The 22191-nt window shown below is 40.6% G+C and overlaps 1 pseudogene; it reads right to left on the reverse strand.

Moving 5' to 3' along the window:
• LOC123408200 overlaps nucleotides 1–10025 on the reverse strand; it is a 106040-nt pseudogene extending 96015 nt beyond the window's left edge.
• Nucleotides 10026–22191: the final 12166 nt, after the last annotated feature.

Genomic DNA, 22191 nt, shown 5'->3' on the forward strand with positions numbered 1-22191 from the left:
AGGGGGGTGAATAGGCTATTTAAAAACTTCTTCGGATTTGGCTTGAACCTAATGCGGAAATAAACTAAGAGGGTACTTGTCAAGCACAAATCCTAAATGCACTAGGCACTGCAACGTGTATCAACAACACGATCTACCAAGATGGACACAATACAGTTACAAACAAGCACAAGTAAGTTACACAAACTTACTTGAGCTATATCACACGACAAGTAGGTGAACAACACAAGATACTAGATCACACTATATCAACACGATGTATCAAGGGATGCAAGTATGAACGTGTGGATATAGAGGGTATGCTTGAATGATTAATCTTGTACAAGAAATGGCCAACACAATATAATGAGCACAAGCAATATGCAATGTATGTATGCTCAAATAACACAAGTAAACCACAAGTAAGGAGTTAGGGTTAAGGATAACCAAGGTCACTGAGACGAAGATGTATCCCGATGTTCACTTCCTTGGAGGGAAGCTAGTCACCGTTAGAGAGGTGGATGTTACCACGAAGGCACACCAACGCCACGAAGGCTCACCCTATTCTCCCTTTGAGATAACACCACGAAGGCGTTTCTCAACCACTAGTGGTAAGCCTTTGAGGTGGCTTCCAAACCCTCACAAACTTTTTCGGGGGAAATCACACGAATTGATTCCTCTCCGAAGAACTCCTACCGCCTAGGAGTCTCCAACCTCCAAGAGTAATAAGATCACGGGGAATGCTCAAAACTTTCTCAAATCACAAATAGCTTGGGTTGAGAGAAGGAGAGGGAGAAGATCTATCTTTTGATTGGAACAACTCTCAAAGGGGCTCACAAATGCTCTTGGGATCTAAGATTTGGAGTGAGCAAATGTGTGTGAGGTGGAAGTGTGTTCTTATGAGGATAAGGCTGTGTTGGGCATTTATAGTGGGGAGAGAAAAAGAGCCGTTGGGGACACTTTAAGTCACATAGGGTCCGGACGTCCGACAGTTGTCGGAAGTCCGGGCGTCCGCGAGGGGTCGGACGTCCGACAGGGGTCGGTCGTCCGAGGCCTGTAGATACGACTGAAACTATTTTGAATTAAACAGCGACCGGACGTCCGACAGGGGTCGGCCGTCCGAGGCCTGAAGATACGACCGAACCTATGTTGAATTTATCAGCCACCGGACGTCTGGAGAGGACCGGAAATCCGAGTTATACATCTCAACTTCTACTGGTGGTAGGTTCCGGATTTCCGACGGGTGTCGGAAGTCCGGCGCTCGGACGTCCGGAGGGAGCCGGATTTCCGAGATATAGAACTCATGTTCTACTGGTGCAGGGCTCCGGATTTCCGAAGCCAGTCGGTCGTCCGAGCCTTGACCAGCCCTCGGACGTCCGGAGGGAGCCGGAAGTCCGAGTTATATGGCTCAAGTTTCTCTGGTGGATAGTTCCGGAATTCCGAAGCTGGTCGGCTATCCGGGCCTCGGACGTCCGGAGGGAGCCGGAAGTCCGAGTTATATGGCTCTGATTTCTCTGGTATAGGATTCCGGATTTCCGAAGCTGTCGGTCGTCCGGCCCTCGGACGTCCGGAGGAAGCCGGATGTCCGAGGCACTGGTTCTGTTTACAGATAACAGCAAAGCAGTGGAGATGTGGTCTGAGCAGAAAGTGATGATGTAGTTTGAGCAAGTTCATCGCAAAACCTGTGATCCCCTCTTAATAGTGCGGGATCCCTAAGGACTCAAGAATCATAAAAGAGTACTGATGATCCATACTTGAGTGTATACTTTTATTCGCTGATCATCACTCCGCACAACTAACGTCAAAGGAACTGATACCTTTGAGTTAGCCCTTTCACCTGAGCTTGATGTTGTTGTTCCTTCTTGGCTCAAGTTGAAAGCAAGACATGATGAAGTCTTCAAGTAGCTTTCCCATACACAATGCGGAAAACCTAGCTTATGTATTTATCTTCATTTGTCCACCATGTGTGAACATCCACAAGAATCAAGCATGTAGTGCTCAAGAATGCTTATCTTGATCTTGTCCTATCCACCATGTGAACATCCACAAGAATCAAGCATGTAGTGCTCACGAATGCTTATCTTGATCTTGTCCTTGTTAGCACATGAGATTGTCCTTATCAACACATGATCATTGACAATAGTTTCAATGATATATTCGTTTTGATCCACTTGAACTTGCACACCACAATCTTGGTGACGATCACCACTTGACGTCATCCTTCATGGGTTGTATGAGATCTTCCTTTTGACGCAAGCCCAATGGAAACACACCTAACCCCCACATAGGAGTCTCACAAAGACCATGGGTTAGTACACAAACACGTAATGGACAATGCTTACCATACCATGGGATCACTTGATCCCTCTCGGTACATCTTATACGCTTTGTGTGTTGATCATCTTGATTTACTCTTTGTCTGAGATCTTGATCAACCTAGTGTTTCTATGACCATTCTTTGGATAATAACTTGAATAACATCTTGGTCAACATATAAACTCCTTGAACCCAACAGATGGACTTCAAGAAGTGCCTATGGACAAGTCCTGTAAATATAACTTAAAGCAACCATTAGTCCATAGGAGTTGTCATCAATTACCAAAACCACATATGGAGATATATGCTCTAACAGATATTTGTTATGCACCAGGGGAAGTAGGAGTAGCGACCATCATCGACGGTCCAAAAATCGATGAGGGACTGCCCACCATATAAGTAAGATAAGAGTTTAGGAAGGAAGACTCGACAGTCCTAAAGTCAACCCGTTGCATATTGAGTAATATTTTCTCAACCATATTTATTAAGTAATTTATATTGTTTATTAATAATAGTTGACAACTAATTTCTATTGACAGCTTATTTCCATTCAAGCAAACATGTCCAGCGCTTGGTAGACAACACCTACTACTATCCCGGAACTGAACTAAACTGCGGAGAGATAGGTCATTATGTTTCATGGCTTGAGGATCTTGATACTGTCAAGACAGGTTATTTTCCTGTACTTCGAGATATTAGTACTCAAAACGTGCGATACTAGCTAGTGTGCATATTGAACTACGGTCACATCTATTTAGGAAAGATGGTAAGATATTTACTATTTGTCCTCAGTGCATCTTCTGCATACATTATATTTTAAGCTAAACTTCATTACTATGTATGTTACATCTATGTATTGAACAGGGACTCCTGATGAGTGTTGTGTCTCGTTGGATCGAGTCTAAAGGTCGCATGACAATGGTCAGCTTACGGCCAAGATATCATGTATTGCACATGAGTGCATCTACACATGTTTTATGCTATTTTACCTCACAGAGAGCAGCAGGGGTAGGTCCTAGGTATTAAGAATAATTAGTGATGTATCATGGACGAAAATGATGATGATGAGGAGTTGTTATATGACAATGATGTATTATGATGATATTGTATGAAAACATGTATGATGGCGTTGCTAATACGACGGGAATTAAATATTGAAAGCAGTAACAATAGCAGTAGCGCTGGAATATTAGTAGTAGCGTTGGGTTATTAGTAACGCTTTATCTTCTCTAGCGCTACTGCTAATGTGTATACTAGTAGCACTAGATAAAACAGCGCTACTGCTAACAGATTAGCTATAGCGCGTTTGCAGTAGCGTTGGCACCGGCAATACTAGTAAGGCACAAACCAGCGCTACTGGTAACCTTTCTCCTACTAGTGAAACATGGCACCTAGTTCCACCACACCAAGGTAAAAACTTGATTGATTGCAAATGGGTGTTTAGAATAAAGAAAAAGTCAGATGATACCATTGATCATTATAAGGCAAGACTTGTTGCAAAAGGATTCAAGCAGAGGTATGGCATAGAGTATGAAGATACATTCAGTCCTGTTGTTAAAGCTGTCACTATACACCTTGTTTTGTCCATTGTTGTTTCTAAGGGATGGAGCCTCAGAAAACAAGATGTGCAGAATGCGTTTCTTCATGGTGTTCTAGAATAGGAAGTGTACATGAGACAACCTCCTGGTTTTGAACATAAGAATAAACCCTCTTATGTTTGCAGACTTGGTAAATCTCTCTATGTACTCAAGCAAGCACCTAGAGCATGGTACTCTAGGTTAATTCAAAGCTGCAATCACTTGGTTTTGTTCCTTAAAAATGTGATACATCTCTGTTTATTTACAATAAATCACATATATGTATATTTTTGCTGGTATATGTTGATGGTATCATAGTCACTAGCTCATCCAATGAAGAAGTAACAGCCCTGTTGAAGGATTTGAACTCGGAATTTGCTCTCACGGATCTAGGAGACTTGCACTTCTTTCTTGGAATTGAGGTGAGGAGAAACAGGGAAGGTGGTCTTCATCTTTCTCAAGAAAATATGCCACTGATCTTTTGAGTAAACTTGTAATGCATGGTTGTAAATCATCACCAACACCAATGTCTTCATCGGAAAAATTGTCTTTAACAGAAGGTGATCCTTTGAGCCAAGAGGATGGCACCAGGTACAGAAGCTTGGTAAGTGCACTTCAATATATGACCCTCACTAGGCCAGATATGTCATTTGCTATAAATAAGGTTTGTCAGTTTCTTCATGAACCTACAACTACACATTGGACTGCTGCCAAATGTATACTAAGATATGTGAAGAATACATTGAGTGTTGGGCTGACAATTAGCAAGTCGTCATCTACCTTGGTTAGAACTTTCTTTGACTCTAATTGGGCAGGATGTCTAGATGACAGACGCTCAACAGGGAGTTTTGCAGTGTTCTTTGGACCCAACCTAATCTCATGGTGTGCAAGAAGACAACCTACAGTCTCAAGGTCTAGCACTGAAGCAGAGTATAAGGCATTAGCTACTGCAGCTTCTGAAATTATTTGGGTATAGTCCATGCTAAAGGAACTTGGGATATGTCATACCCAAACTCCCTGTCTTTGGTGTGATAATCTTAGAGCTACATACTTGTCTGCTAACCCTGTCTTCCATGCAAGAACAAAACACATTGAGATTGACTATCACTTTGTAAGAGAAAGGGTTGCCAACAAGGAATTGGACATTCGGTTTGTGCATTCAAGAGATAAAGTTGTTGATAGGTTCACAAAGCCTTTGTCTACAAAACTCTTTGAAGAATTCAAGCGTAATCTGAACTTGGTCAAGTTCTGATTAAGGGAAGGTGTTAAACAGAATATATTCAGATATTATGAGGCCTTGTGCGCCAGGTCTGCCAGGGGAGTTTGTTAGTTGTTTAAGTTAGACTAGTAAAAGGACCCGTGTGTTGCAACGGGAGAAAAAAAAACCACCATCTTCAATGGCGATGACCATATTATGTTCATATCTCATCGCATGATTTCAAAAACTTGTTCACAAATGCAAGAAAATATTTCTTTTTTTAATTTGATTCACAATTCACAAGTTGAAACATTTTTTCAAAATTCCAAATAATATTTTATATTACAAACTGTTTTCAAGTATTTTCTTGTGAATTGGCAAATAATTCATTTTTTGAATTATCAAACATTTTTTTAATTTCATTAAAGAAAATGCTAAAAATGATGGAATTTTTTTTATTCACGAATGTTTTCTCCAAAATTACGATTTTTTTAATATGCAAACATTTTTTTACAAAAAATCCTGAACAATTTTTGAATTCAAAAACATTCTATGTTTTATCAAACATTTATGTAAATATATTTTTTTGAATTTCCAAAGTTTTTATTTATTTATTTGAATTAGAAAAAAATAAATGGAACAGATAAATAATAATTAAAAAACTAAAAAAACAGGCCCCCACCCATGGGCTGGCCCAAATGGGCGTGCTGTCTATTTTCCAGCGAGCAGAGCGTAGTATAGCTGGTCACTATGCTTGGGCTGGCCTATGCGAGGATTCCCTGCAAAACGTTTTTTATAACTTATAGGTGGCATTGGTGGATAATATTAGAGAGTTTTGGAGTTAAATTTTAATGACGTACCACAGAAGTAATATGTGTTTTATTAGTAGAGATAGATTTGGTTTATCTCTATCCTCTTAAACCTCCCTGTAATATCTCTACAAATATGTAACCTATTGAGAGATGGGTCTCTCCCAATCAATATAAACCCACGCGGCCCTCTGTCTGTATGAGTGTTGAGACGGTTCCAACATATTTTACACTGGATGAAGGAATTGATGAAGTTGGTGTTGACAATAACCCGGTAGGGCTGGCGAAGCGCCATGTTGCAACTGAAGAACAGCGCGACGACACCTGCAGCCTGTGAGCACACACCGATTATATCAAGATGAGCACCCCCAAAAAAGGTAACCAAAATCCAAGCAAGAAAAGGGCACTCACACATTCCGGCCGTCCTTCTCCTTCTCTATATCCTTCCGAGGGTCCAGCACCTCATCCTTGTACCTAACCGAACGGTGCAAACTTCAGTTCAAACCCAAAAAATGCAGTGCAAACTTCAGGGCTCCGAGCATTCGAAGCCACAGAAGGTTGCAGATAGGAACGGACTTACTTCTTGATGACCTTCTCTCTTGCTGATGATCATCTTGACGGCGGTTAACTTGATGCCCTTACTATTCTAGTAGCTAAATACCCTTTGTCTTCTAGTTTTGGTAGACGTGTGTGGCTTGTGGAAGCATATGATCTTGTAAAATCTATGTGAACATCGTTGTTGAATAAAGTGTAGTGAATTTCTCTAAAACAAAACGCTAGCTTAACATGTAATGAATCTCTTCCGGTTTATTTAAAAATCCACCAGAATTTCGTCCAGTTAGTTGAAATAGTTGTTCAAATGTATGCGGATATTTTTAAATGGCTGCTTCCGTCATCGGTGTCCGCAAACTAATACCCCTGTCCATGGACGGATGCGAGAGAAAATTTGCTGGTCAATGCTGGAGATGCCCTTAGACTGGTCAACATCAGCATGAAGAAGGTGGAAATCGTCAAAAAAGGGGATGATTGTGTGTTTAACGGAGCCACATGATCTAGTAACAAACCCTTTGAACATCGTTGTTGAATCAAGTGCGATGAAGTTCTCTAAAACAAAAAAACTAACTTAGCACATACACGTTCGTGTTGCTCCTGGTTTTGGATCTAGGTTCTAAAGCCAACATGCCGCCCATAACTACAAATAGCATCGCTATGTGCAAAAAAGGTAGCGGCAAGGAACACAAAGGAGTAGCCAATGTGAGATTTAGTGGCCATATCTGCCCCGGGTGGAGAAAGAAAAGCGCATGTTCATCGTCGACTCTTGCAGCAACTTTTTCCTGCATACCCGATGTCTCTCAAGCCCACGACTTAAGTTGCTTACATTTTGCCTTCTATCCAGTGTGGTTAGGTCCAAAGCACTCCAATCAACTTCCTTATCTGTATTTCTTTCCTTCCACTCTGTGTTTCCCTTTCACTTACAAAAACTATTATATATATTAGTTGGACCCGACTAAACAGCGGCGCCCCACCCTGCTTTTTCCGTGCAGCTGCTATTATAATGAAAGCGGCATGCCGACATGCTACTAGCTAAAAAAATTAACGTGACTCCATCATGCATGCATGCAACAACGCCATGAATATTTCCTTTAGTGTTTGAGATTCAAAATATTTTATCTCTAAAACCGTCAACTCGATTAATTGTCTGTTTTAATCATTGACTTGTTCACGACAAGATCTTTAAAATAAGATCCCATGTTAACATGTTTTCACAACTTTTTTTTGCCGTTTCGTACTTGCTACATTGTTTCATCGACTTGTCATAATATTAACCACTTACTTGTCTGATAAAAAATAACTTTATTGTCATTTTTACATTATTTTGTAATAGCTTGTCGTGCTTATAATTCCAGTTGCCACAAATGTTTAGATGTGCTTGCCACTAAAAACTCTATCAAGTTGTCATGTTTTCTCAAAGCTTATCGGTGCTTATGAAATCCAGTTGCAACAAATGTTTTGCGGCGCTTGCCATTTTTTATTTTACTCAGTTGCCATTTTTTCTTATAAAACTTGTCTGTTATTGTAAAAACTAGTTGTCATGATGCTTTATTGTATTTATCAGATTAATTCTATCTAGTTATCGTGTTTTTTACATAAAATGTTTATCGATTGTTTAGTTGTCCTAAAACCTAGTTGCCATAGTATTTTATTGTGATTATCAATTTAACTATACTCAGTTGTCTCATATAGCTTGTCAGTTGTCGTAAAAATTAACTGTTACATTAACAACGCTTGCCATTTAAATTCTTTCAAGTGACTAATTATTTTCCTAAACCTGACTATGTATTATAGCAGAGTAGTCCTAGTACTACACTACTGAAAATAAAAGGCAAATGAGTATTACTAATACTACACTACTCGGCTAAAGTTGGCTCGCTACCTCGCATTATGGGTCCAGGATGCTCCTCGCTGTAGCAGCCAATCTATTTTTTAAGAATAAAAGCTACTCCCTCCGTTCCTAAATATAAGTCTTTCTAGAGGTTTCATTAGTAAATTATATACGGATGTATATAGACATACTTTAGAGTGTACATTTAATCATTTTGCTTCGTATGTAGACACCTAGTAAAATCGCTTAAAAGACTTATATTTAGGAACAAAAGGAGTAATTAAAAAGAATACGCATGATGTACACCTGCGGCATGTAAGCGGAACGGTGCACATGCAGCCGCCCTACGGAAAGGATCCTATGCGCACGTTGTAATATACTCCCTCGGTTTTTAAATATAAGTCTTTCTAGATACTTCACTAGTAGACTACATACGGATGTATATAGACATATTTTACAGATTCACTCATTTTGCTCCGCATGTAAACTCTTAGTGAAATTTCTTAAAAGACTTCTATTTAGGAACGGAGGGAGTAGATTTTTCCATATTAGTTTCCTCTATGCTACTCTCCACATCTTATACATGGCTCGGCTGGATGGTTTTTTTCTAACAACATTGCCCCACTAAATGATGGGTATTTATCATCTACTCCCTTTGTTTTTAAATATAAGTTTTTCTAAATGTTTCACTAAAAGACTACATACGGATGTATATAGAAATACTTTAGAGTGTAGATTCACTCATTTTGTTCCGTATGTAGTCTTTTAGTGAAATCTTAAAAAGACTTATATTTAGGAACGAAGGGAGTATCATTGCATGGGCAAGGAGCATGTGGTTCCTATTGAGGATCATTTTTTTTCTTGTGTAGGAGTGAAGTTCATGTCTCAGTATCTGTGGAACCTTAGTGCCGGGCAATTACACAAATTTCCCCATGGGCCGTACCCCTAGCTTAGGTTGCTACTTGGTATTAATTGCATCACAAACAGAATACCCTAGACAAGCTCATTCACGAGAATTTGAAATGATTTACTGGGCTAGGCAAACATGTTCTTTTGATGCATTCAACTCACTAATCACACCAAAGAGTACACTAACTATAGAGTTTAATTTTCTTATGATGATCTAGAGCCCTATATCCTCTCAGCATTTGCATGGAACAAACCTCTACAACAAGCTCACTCAAAGAATAAATTGCAAAAAAAAACATCACAATTGGGGACCCTAAAACGGAAAAAAAAAACACTTTTTTTCTTTAAAAGACCGTCACCATTGTACTGACAGTTTCCAGAAACACCGATAGATCACTAAACACATGTTAACAATGTTTCTGACAGATTAGAGCAAGTACAATAAGGTACAGTCAGCAGGCTGTAAGGATTAAAATACTATACTTTTACTGAGTTGGATGAGAGAGAAGATGAGAGAGAAGGGAAGCGGGCTCTTCGTGAAGAGCTAGCTCTAGCACGTGCTCCTAGGTGCTTTGTCAGAATGAAAGGTGGACCATATATGATAAAAATAGTAATCTTTTATAGCTAACTATTATACAAGCTAGCTATAAGATGGGCTTATAGCCAGCAGTTGGCTATACTATTAACCATGCTCTTAGGGCCGTTCTAAGTGAGTGCCACCAGACACAATCATTGATGACATTGTCTTCTGCTTCGGCTGCTTCCCTCATTCCTTCTACCTCGCCGCCGAGATCCCACGTGAGGGACACCTCATTTGCCCTCTTCCCCCTTGCCCACAAGCTACCTGTCGCCATGGTCAAGAGCACGGGCTCTGGCTCCACCTTGTGCCCCGACTACCCTATGATGGGTGCCTTGGTCCGACGCCACCTCTCTACCCGGCCTCAGTCTCTCGGTCGTGCAACCTCACACTCGGTCACCCGCGGTGAATTCCTACACCACTGCCGCCGGCGTTGTGCTCCTTCCACGGGCAAGCTGGGCGGCCGACGAGATGTCTGTTAGGTGTTTCAGGAAATTACTCAAGAGGCACAGGAGGGTTTGAGCGAGTGACCTAACGTCTGTCTCCTCACTCTGTTTAGCCCATGCCACATCGACCCGATAGTGGGACCTACACGTTAGATTTGGCGTCAAACTGTTCTAATCGATCGATCAACATTTTCTAAAAACTATCAGCACAATGATGGCGATTTTTTTAAGAAGAAAAAACAGAAGGTGTTGGTTTTCTTAATTAGGATCCCCAATTGTAGTGTTTTTTGCAATTTACTCCAATCAGAAGAAACTACAGTGGATGAGATGAATACGAGTCAAAAACACTTTAAGATCTTCAAAAACCTGAGCCCTCACTAAGTATTCGATTCACACAAAGATCATAGAGATTGAATGTACACTAGTGAGCTGATAATACAACATTACGAAACAATGAACAACCGGCAACATACACATTCAGAGTAGAAGCAATTAAACTACAATATGTATTAAGTAATGTGGTATCATTCACATCCAATTGTTGATAGTAAATCAAGTACCCCCTCCGATCCAAAATAAGTGTTGTGGTCTTGTGAAAGTAACACATCCTGATTATTCAAAAAAGGAAAAGTAACATGTTAATGGATAAGATGTAATCTCAAAGAATCAGAAGTCGCGGACGGTAGATCTGAAAAACAGAGAGCAAACAGAAGCCACTATTCAATAGTAACACGTGATTCCCTTTTCTCAAAAAAATCACTTGGCCCATTGACACCAATCCAAGTAACTTGGTAGAGTTTCCTAACTATTGAAATTCAGAAAATGATGAGAATCTCTAAGCCTGGATTCTACTTGAACAAAAGTAGCAAATATGGCATGCTTTGCTCGATGCAGCTATACGACATTTCGTAAATAAAATTCACTACTGGCCACTTTGGTCTATGGTTATTATTACACACGCACAAACTTGTAAAGCTAGGCGGCTAGATCATCTTGTTATTTACGTACATTCTATGCGGAGTGCACTATTAGCGCTCATAAGAGAAAACAATGACAAGTAAACAAAACAGAACACTCATTAAATGTAATATGCCACTAGTCACTAGTAGAAAACGGGCCTTTGGCCTGGACCATTTAGTCCCGGCCTGCCTCTGGACCGGGACTAAAGGCCCGGCCACGTCGCCCCAATTCTCAATGCCTCCCTCGAGGCTTTAGTCCCGGCCCGTAGGGAGCCTTTAGTCCCGGTGTGTGTCCCAAACCGGGACTAAAGGGCTACGCGGCGGGCAGTGGTGGTGGCAACCGTTCGTATCCCCCTTTAGTCCCGGTTGGTGGCTCAACCCGGGACTAAAGGACTAACACGTGGCCTGTCGTGGTTGTGGCGACGGTTGGTATACCACTTTAGTCCCGGTTGGTGGTTGAACCCGGGACTAAAAGCCTAACACGTGGCCTGCCGTAGTGGTGGCAACCGTTTGGTATACCTCTTTAGTCCCGGTTGGTGGCTCAACCCGGGATTAAAGGCCCAAACGGTTTGCATCTCGCGTCGTTTCGGGCGATGAAAAGCACGAACTGAAGCATACAGTCGCCATTTCTCTGTTCTTCTTCTCTCTCGCGTCGCCCTCTCTCTTCTTCTCCTCTCTTCTTCCCTTCTCTTCTTCCACCATGCCAACTAGCTTTCATGAGGTGGTCGCGCATGGCACGACGAAGCTCCGTGTCGTGTACACGAACCTGAGCAGGGAGGTGCCGTTTTTCCTTCAACAGTTGAAGGAACGATGGTTTGACCACGCAGCGGATCATGAGAAGTTCTTCGGGCTTGATCTGGAGTACACGGCCGATCAACGCGGTGTTGCCGTCATCCAAATATGCTTCGCAAGGCATATCTTGATCTTCCAATGGGCGAGGTAAGTTTTGAGGCTTTCTTTGATCCAAGATAATGACATTGTATAAGTTTATTTGTTTGTTTCAATCATAGTTGGTTCCCTTCAAATAGTTGTAGTGAAACAATTTTGATTAGTTGAAGGGGAGCACAATCTAATTGGAATAGTGTTCCATAATCTGAAAAATCGTATTAGAATCAACTAGTGTTTAATATGTTCCATTGGAATCATAGTTGGTTCCCTTCAAATAGTTGTAGTGAAACAATTTTGATTACTTGAAGGGGAGCACAATCTAATTGGAATAGTTTTCCATAATCTGAAAAATCGTATTAGAATCAACTAGTGTTTAATATGTTCCATTGGAACCATAGTTGGTTCCCTTCAAATAGTTGTAGTGAAACAATTTTGATTAGTTGAAGGGGAACACAATCTGATTGGAATAGTGTTCCATAATCTGAAAAATCGTATTAGAATGAACTAGTTTTTAATATGTTCCATTGGAATCATAGTTGGTTCGCTTCAAATAGTTGTAGTGATCTCTCTAGGTTCCATTGCATATGTTCTATTTGAATCCTAAAGATAAGTTTCTCTTTAGTTGTAGTGAAACATGTTTCCTTATTGCAGCAGTATGTAACATTTGTTCCATTTTAATTTGTTTCTGTTGCAGGAGTGACAAGCATTGTCCAGGACTCATGGAGTTCCTTCGCAGCGGCGTCACTTCTGCTTCCGTTGACATAAGGAACGACAAGCTGAAGATGAGGCACAGCTTCGGTATTGAGATACCAGCTGGTTGCCTCGTTGATCTACAAACGATATTCAAGCTTCGACATGAGAGGACTTCGATGGCTCATATGGCAGTTGCCTTGATCGACGAGTCATATGGTGATATGAAGACCATTTTCCCAAAGTATCAGCACAAACTTTGGGAGAAGGGCCCACTTGATGATATCAACATTGAGTATGCAGCAAAAGATGCATACGTTTCATACGAGTTGTACCGCAAGATTCGAGTCGTCAACTATGGCCAGCGTCACCTCGAGGAACGTGGACATTCTGATTTAGATGATTCAGACGAGTAGTGTTCTGAACGTCGAACACTTGTATATATATCTATGGTAGCTATTATTATGTACTGTTTGGGCTAGTATCATGTACTTCTTGGACCAATTTATATATGTCTAGTTTCTGTTTGTGCCATTATAGTTTCCAAATTTGAATGGTTTAGCCCTTTCTAACTTCATTTGCTACTTTTGAATGGTTTTGCCCTTTCTAACTTCATGGTATCATGCATTTCGACCACATATATATACAAAAAGTCTTCAGTTCAAATAAGTTCAAAAAATGAAATCCCTTTTGTAACAGATCTGTTTTTGATTAAAACAATCATTTAAAAATGAAAGACTATTAGTCCCACGTGTCATTGCAGCGGAACCACGTGGCGTGCCGCGGAACCACTTTTGTTGTGGAGGTCGCTTCTCCTTCTTCTCCTTGTGCTAGATATTGGTTATGCACTAGGGGAAGTAGGAGTAGCGACCATCATCGACGGTTGAAAAATCAGGTGAGCTAGTGTACACCATATATGAGAGAAGAAGAAATCATTTTCAGAGTTCATTTGTAGTGCTTTTCAATTTCAGGGTCAACTAGCTCAAAAACATAAGTAAATGCACGAAATATACCAACTGAAGTCAGAAATTGTTGAAATTTTGTGATGTGCCTTTGAATGGTGCATTTTGAACACACAAAAAGTATGGAGTTCGAATAAGTTAAAAAAATGAAATCCCTTTGTAAGAGATGAGTTCTCGTTCGAAACATTGCTACTTCGAGAGAGATTGTCAGTTTTGTACACGAACTGCATCCAGTTTTTGTCGTAGCCCTCTCAACTTTTTAACACATGCTATGTGGGTGAAATGATGATAGCATGCCAACTTTCAACATTTTTAGAGTTCATTTGTAGTGCTTTTCAATTTCAGGGTCAACTAGCTCAAAAAAATAAGTAAATGCACGAAATATATCAAATGAAGTCAGAAATTGTTGATCCCTTTGTGATGTGCCTTTGAATGGTGCATTTTGAACACACAAAAAGTATGGAGTTCAAATAAGTTAAAAAAAATGAAATCCCTTTGTAAGAGATGAGTTCTCGTTCGAAACCCTGCTACTTCGAGAGAGATTGTCAGTTTTGTACACGAACTGCATCCAGTTTTTGTCGTAGCCCTCTCAACTTTTTAACACATGCTATGTGGGTGAAATGATGATAGCATGCCAACTTTCAACATTTTCAGAGTTCATTTGTAGTGCTTTTCAATTTCAGGGTCAACTAGCTCAAAAAAAATAAGTAAATGCACGATATATACCAAATGAAGTCAGAAATTGTTGAAATTTTGTGATGTGCCTTTGAATGGTGCATTTTGAACACACAAAAAGTATGGAGTTCGAATAAGTTAAAAAAATGAAATCCCTTTGTAAGAGATGAGTTCTCGTTCGAAACATTGCTACTTCGAGAGAGATTGTCAGTTTTGTACACGAACTGCATCCAGTTTTTGTCGTAGCCCTCTCAACTTTTTAACACATGCTATGTGGGTGAAATGATGATAGCATGCCAACTTTCAACATTTTCAGAGTTCATTTGTAGTGCTTTTCAATTTCAGGGTCAACTAGCTCAAAAAAATAAGTAAATGCACGAAATATATCAAATGAAGTCAGAAATTGTTGATCCCTTTGTGATGTGCCTTTGAATGGTGCATTTTGAACACACAAAAAGTATGGAGTTCGAATAAGTTAAAAAAAATGAAATCCCTTTGTAAGAGATGAGTTCTCGTTCGAAACCCTGCTACTTCGAGAAAGATTGTCAGTTTTGTACACGAACTGCATCCAGTTTTTGTCGTAGCCCTCTCAACTTTTTAACACATGCTATGTGGGTGAAATGATGATAGCATGCCAACTTTCAACATTTTCAGAGTTCATTTGTAGTGCTTTTCAATTTCAGGGTCAACTAACTCAAAACAAATAAGTAAATGCACGAAATATACCAAATGAAGTCAGAAATTGTTGAAATTTTGTGATGTGCCTTTTAATGGTGCATTTTGAACACACAAAAAGTATGGAGTTTGAATAAGTTAAAAAAATGAAATCCCTTTGTAAGAGATGAGTTCTCGTTCGAAACCTTGCTACTTCGAGAGAGATTGTCAGTTTTGTACACGAACTGCATCCAATTTTTGTCGTAGCCCTCTCAACTTTTTAACACATGCTATGTGGGTGAAATGATGATAGCATGCCAACTTTCAACATTTTCAGAGTTCATTTGTAGTGCTTTTCAATTTCAGGGTCAACTAGCTCAAAAAAAAATAAGGAAATGCACGAAATATATCAAATGAAGTCAAAAATTGTTGATCCCTTTGTGATGTGCCTTTGAATGGTGCATTTTGAACACACAAAAAGTATGGAGTTCAAATAAGTTAAAAAAATGAAATCCCTTTGTAAGAGATGAGTTCTCGTTCGAAACCCTACTACTTCGAGAGAGATTGTCAGTTTTGTACACGAACTGCATCCAGTTTTGAAAATAACAAAATAGATAATAGTTTGGATAGTCCAAACTATTAATTATGAAAATAAAAAATAGTTTCCATTATTTATTCAATTTGAAACACTTTTCATTATCATAGTTTTGTCAAATTATCAAATATGCAAAAAGAATTTTTAATAAACATAGTTTTTAATTGAAAATAACAAAATAAATGATAGTTTGGATAGTCAAAATTATTAATTATGAAAATAAAAAATAGTTTTGCATTATTTATTCAATTTGAAACACTTTTCATTATCATAGTTTTGTCAAATTCTCAAATATGCAAAAAGAATTTTTAATAAACATAGTTTTTAATTGAAAATAACAAAATAGATAATAGTTTGGATAGTCAAAATTATTAATTATGAAAATAAAAAATAGTTTTGCATTATTTATTCAATTTGAAACACTTTTCCTTATCATAGTTTTGTCAAATTCTCAAATATGTAAAACGAATTTTTAATAAACATAGTTTTTAATTGAAAATAACAAAATAAGTTAATAGTTTGGATAGTCAAAATAATTAATTATGAAAATAAAAAATAGTTTTGCATTATTTATTCAATTTCAAACACCTTTCATTATCGTAGTTTTGTCAAATTCTCAAATATGCAAAAAGAATTTTTAATAAACATAGTTTTTAATTGAAAATAACAAAATAAGTTAATAGTTTGGATAGTCAAAATTATTCATTATGAATATAGAAAATATTTTTGAATTATTTATTCAATTTCAGACACTTTTCATTATCATAGTTTTGTCAAATTCTCAAATATGCAAAAAGAATTTTTAATAAACATAGTTTTTAATTGAAAATAACAAAATAAGTTAATAGTTTGGATTGTCAAAATTATTAATTATGAAAATAGAAAAAAAAATTGAAACTATATGAGAAATCGTGGACAAAATTCGACCTGAATTCTCTTTGAATTCAGATTGAATTTTATCCACAATTTCGAATATAGTTTCAATTTTCAGTAAGTTTAGGCCCGTAAGCCTACTTTAGAGAGGAGCTCGATGGAGAAGCTGCGACGGGGCTTATAAACAAGTGTTAGTCCCCCTCGTTGGGCGAGGTGGGACTAAATTTATCGTGCAGCCGAGGAGGGGCTTTAGTCCCGGGTGGAGCCACGCACCGGGACTAAAGACTCCCTGCTTCCCGCCTCTTGGTCTGCCCGAAAAGAGGCCTTTAGTCCCGGGTCGTGGCTCCACCCGGGACTAAAGGGGGTCTTTAGTCCCGGCCCGAGCCACGCACCGGGACTATAGATCCACCTATATAAGCGGGACTTCGAAAATTTCCAACCCAATTCGTCCATTTCTCTTCTTCTTCCTCTCGTTCTCCTGCCCGGCGCGGCACAACGACGAACTAACCGACGCCGTCAGGCTGCCCGTCGTCCTGCTCGCCGCCGCCTGTCGTACTCCTCGCCGTCGGCCGTCCTCCTCGCCGCCGCGCCGTCCTCCTCGCCGCCGCGCCGTCCTCCTTGCCAACACTCCGGCCAGTAAGCCCCCCGCCCCCTCCTCCCCAACACTCCGGCCAGTATAGAAGAAAAGAAGAAAAAGGAGAAGAGAAGAAGAAAAAGGAGAAGAAAGGAAGAAAAAGGAGAAGAAAAGAAGAAAAAGAAAAGATTTTTTTGTCATTTAATTCCTATTGTTATTAGGTTTGTGCTAGATTATTAGGGTTAGTAATATTTAGAATTAGGTTAGGGTTACAAGAAGAAGAAATATGAACAAAAATAAGAAAATAAGATTAGGAAAAATGAATATAAGAAGAGGAGGAGAAGAAAAGAAGAAAAAATGTATATTGTATAGTGTATATGCTTAAGTGTATAGTGTATATAGTGTATAGTGCATAAGGAGAGGAGGAATTTTGCTATAGTGTATATAGTGTATAGTGTATAAGAAAAGAAGAAAAGAAGAGGAGGAGAAGAGAAGAAAAGAAGAGGAGGAGAAGAGAAGAAAGAAGAGGAGGGAGAAGAAAAATGAAAATAAGTGTTAATAGTTTAATTTTGCTATTGTATATGCTTAAGTGTTAATAGTTTATTTTTAGCAAGAAAATTAATAGAACTAGTTTATTTTTTTTAGTTCATTTTACGATGCCTATCCCGCATCCTCATCGTCGACTCGGCGGAGGACACCTGCTTGATCAGAGGGGCCCTGTCCGGGACTGGGCTCCGCCCGGCTGGTATTGGGAGGTGCTACCTTCCGGGGAGCGTAGGTTGGTGAGGAGCCAGCCCGTCATTGACCCGATCCTTGTTTGGTGGCGGTCGCGTGGGCCAGTGAGGGTGCCGAGGCTTCCGGACACCGCGGAGGTGGTACGTCACCGTGTCAGCGAGGAGGATGAGCACGTCCGTCGCTACATGGTTGCGTTGGAGGGCAGGTTCGAGCATACCTTACAGGTTCTTCGGGGATCTCACTGGAGCTATGATCCTGTGATGGTTCCTTCTCTTTGGGTGTCCACCGCCCGCGCCGATACCCGTCGGGCGCTATGGTTCTAGATGTATTAGTGATGCTATATGTATGATAGTATTCGAGGAGTATTAATGATAATATTCGACGGTGTACGGACAAAAGTGATGATGTATTAGCTTATAATTAAATGCATGCTAATTTGAATACTACTTTATTTTACGATTTGGTTTTGCTTATTGAATGCTCAAATTGGAAAAGTACTCCTACTTTGAATACTATGCAGAAATCTAGGAGTCTCAAATTGGAAAAGTACTCCTACTTTGGTTTTTGGTACAAAGGTTAAGAGAATCCGTTTTTTGAAGAACTATGGATCCACATATCAGGAACCTCGAAGAGGAAGAACTTCTGGAAGATATAATCAAAGACGGCCCCGACGTTGAACCAGCTGAATCTCCGTCGTCATATCTAAACCAGGACGTTGGAATGGAGGTCGAGCAACACGAAGATGAAGCCGATGGGCAGGAGATAGGTCCAATGACGGAGAAGGTGATAGCTCCACTGATGGAGAAGCCGGTGAAGAGGAGAAGTCCGGCGAGGTATACATATGAAGTTCGACAATCACTTGTAATATGTGAAAAATATTGGAGATAGCTCTATATTGTATACATATACATTCATTTGACGAATGTTTCTCCCTCTTAGGCCTCCACATCGAGCAAAACTACGAAACGAGGCCCGACTAGAAAGTTGGATGCACGGACGCATTACACATTTGAGGTGATATTTCCTATGGGAGAACCCAAGCTTCCTAAGAATGCTGCTGACACATTCAAGAAGCAATGCGGAGTTCTCGATAGGGATCACGTCCCGATCAGCGTTCGGAAGTGGAACAAGCGCAAAGGGGCAGCCGATAGTGACTATGTCGCCGAAAGGTACAAAGATAATCTTTGGAATGATCTCATGTCACATTTCAACCTGCCAGAATGTGAGAATGAAGACGCCGCAGACAAACTGAGGGCCAAAGTCAAGCAGTGGACTCTGAAGAAGATGGCCGAACTGTTCCGTAGCTGGAAGAAGAAGCTATGGAAAAACTATCTGAAGACACAGAAAGTGCCAGTATTCGAGGGGTATCTAGCCAAGCAGGCGAATCACTGGAAGGCATTTCAAGAGTACAAGGAGTCAAAAGATGCCCAGGCATTATCAGAAAAGAACAAGATAAATGCCGACAAGAAGAAATATCACCACAAGCTGGGGCCAGGGGGCTATGAGACTGCCATCCCAAAGTGGGATAAGAAAGAGCATGATCTGCTAGATAAAGGCATCGTACCTGAACCACTCCGTGATGAGTGGGAATTGAGAGCAAGAAATTGGTTCCTTGCGCATGGTGGGTCGTACGACGAACAAACAGGGGACCTCATCTGCAATGATGGTCTTAGGATACCCAGGGAGAATTGGAAAAGGATAGTGAAAGAAATTAAGGAGGGGCAAAGAAAGTTCACTACAGATAGAGATAAAGATTTGCTCACACTGGTCCTCGGCAATGACGAACATGGAGGACGAACGCGAGGCTTCGGTCCATCTTACCCGTGGTGGCTTGGGTTTGCCACAGACCAAGACACTTACAGAAGCCGAGATAGAGCAAAGAAGGGGCAGCAGGATGAGGAGAATGACAAGTTCAACCAGTTGCTTGCCAGGATTAACGAGCAACAAAAGCAGATTGATGAGCTTAGAGGAGTACCGCGCCAGGAAGATCCTGCACTTGATATTACCGGCGCCCCATCTAAGTGGAAAAGCAGCGTGGCTGAATCTGAGGCCCCGCCCGACGATGAACAAAGAATGATAGAGGGCGGTCCCAGCTACCCCGTGGATGGAATCAAGGAGTCAACATCATGTGAACTCCATCAGAAATTCAAGAACATATCCATGAAGGTGCCCGTCGGACAAGCTTTACCTTCTGGCCCTGATGCACGCTGGCATGGACGTGAGATTCCAGCTGGCTTTGCTAAAGTCAGGGTGGATGAAACCATGACGGGGTTTAATGATATGGAGCTCGACATAGCTGGACCCGAAGATGAGAGAACACTCGGAGAAGTACTGGGTGGAGTCATCCTATGGGACAAGAACTACATCAAGCTTCCAGGCTCGGCCCCAAGGACAACACCGCCGCTGAGTCGTCGCAGGTCACCTACACCTCCATTACCTCCAAGCCCTCCACATGACCTCGGCCAGCACAACACGAGTCCATCTCGATCACCGCCGCCGGACTTGGGTCGTCTGTCTCCGCCGCCGCCCGCACATGATACTAAGCGGAAGCGTGCGAGCAAGAACGCTCTGTCGATGATTTCTAAGCGACGGAGCTCCCCAAAGCGCAAACTGTCGCCCCTCCCAAAGGTACCTCATGCTAATCTTCCTATCAGACCTTATGATCGTACCCCCGAGGAAAATGCCAGGATAACAAAGGAACAGCATGAGGCACGGATGAAAAAGAAGGAACCCGAGCCCCGCCCGGAATACACCGAGAAGCATATAGCATGGGCAAAAGACTTCATAACCCTTCCATAACAGTATGACTTACACCATAAGCCTGATGACTATACACGCACATTGCAGAAGGAAGTGAAAAAGAGCAGCTCACGTGCAAGTGCAAGTGGGAGCAAATCAAGTTCAACTACAAGCAAGAAAAAATCAGACGTTCCTCAGCTTGGACAACAGGCCAAACAGTCTATCCCACCCTCAAGGTGTTAACCGAGAATGTTCCCCCTCCGGTGCAGGGGCAAGCTTTTGAAAGAGCAAAGGAGTTGGCGGTCGAATGTGGTATCGCGGTTGAAGATTTGTTGGCTTCCCTAGACGACAGGATAACCAAGGCTGTGATAGCCCCTAAGCCACAGTTTGTCATGGGAGAGCCTTTGGTCAGCAAAGATGATCTCCCAACAAATATGCGTTACTTGCATAAATGGTACTTAAGTGAATCAAAGAATGGGAGAACGATGATCGTGCTGAGTGTCCCACGGGAGTACTACGGCCGCTCCGAAGAAATCCATATCGACTTTGATGAACTCTTCCAGATGTACAATGGCGACGCCCTCGACAAATCGCTTATGAGTTGCTATTGTCTGTAAGTTTTTCAATTCGTTGTCTACATATAACTTGTTTAGTTATTTCAATTCATTGTCTATATATAACTTGTACTCTATTATGCAGAATGAAGATTCTGGAGTGTAAAAGTAAGAGCATCCTAAATATTGGGTTTATTGACCCAGATAAAATACATATAGCGACGCTAACTGACAAACCCAAGGAGACGGAGGAAAACCTTCTAAGGTTTCTAATAGATCAAAATTTCTGTGACCACATACTGTTTCCATACAACTTCAGGTGAGGGTCTTTACTCTGTTGTGTCCATTCACTTATAAGTGTAATTGATAAGTTACTGACACACACACACACACACACACACACATATATATATATATATATATATATATATATATATATATAATATATATATATATATATATAATATATATATACATGTGCAGCTTTCATTGGACTCTGTTGGACATTCAAATTGATAAGGGAAGAGTTGATGCCTTCGACCCATTATCGAGACCCTTGGAACAGTTCCAAAGCCTGCAGGACATGCTCCAAGGGTAATTTTAATCATTCTTGCGCTCTATCGGTCTCTTTCGATGATTTTCTGATATATTAATTAATGAAAAACTTAGCAAATCATTATCCTTATCGGACAGGGTTTGGAAGCGGTTCAAGTGCGTGACTCCCGGTATCGAGCCTGAGAAGCTGACCTTTAGAGTGGCTCAGGTAAGTAGTAGTATGATATACTTCTATTAATTTTCAATACATTTATGATGCTAGATTATTATTTTGATTATATATATTCTATTCTCGTAAAGTGCGACCAGCAGCCACGGGGAACGCATCTATGCGGATACTATGTTTGCGAGATCATTCGCACGTTTACCTCTGAGTTCAAGGATCACAGATTCGACGTAAGCAATGAACATTCACACCTCTATTTTTACCCATCATTCTTTGTTATCATGATTGATATTCATATTCATCTCCTCTTCTTATATAGCACACGGCCATGAGGACGAAGGTCCTACCACAGCAACGCGCGATTGCTGTTGCAGAGGA

Source organism: Hordeum vulgare, chromosome 7H (assembly GCF_904849725.1).
Source record: "Hordeum vulgare subsp. vulgare chromosome 7H, MorexV3_pseudomolecules_assembly, whole genome shotgun sequence".
NCBI lineage: Eukaryota > Viridiplantae > Streptophyta > Magnoliopsida > Poales > Poaceae > Hordeum > Hordeum vulgare.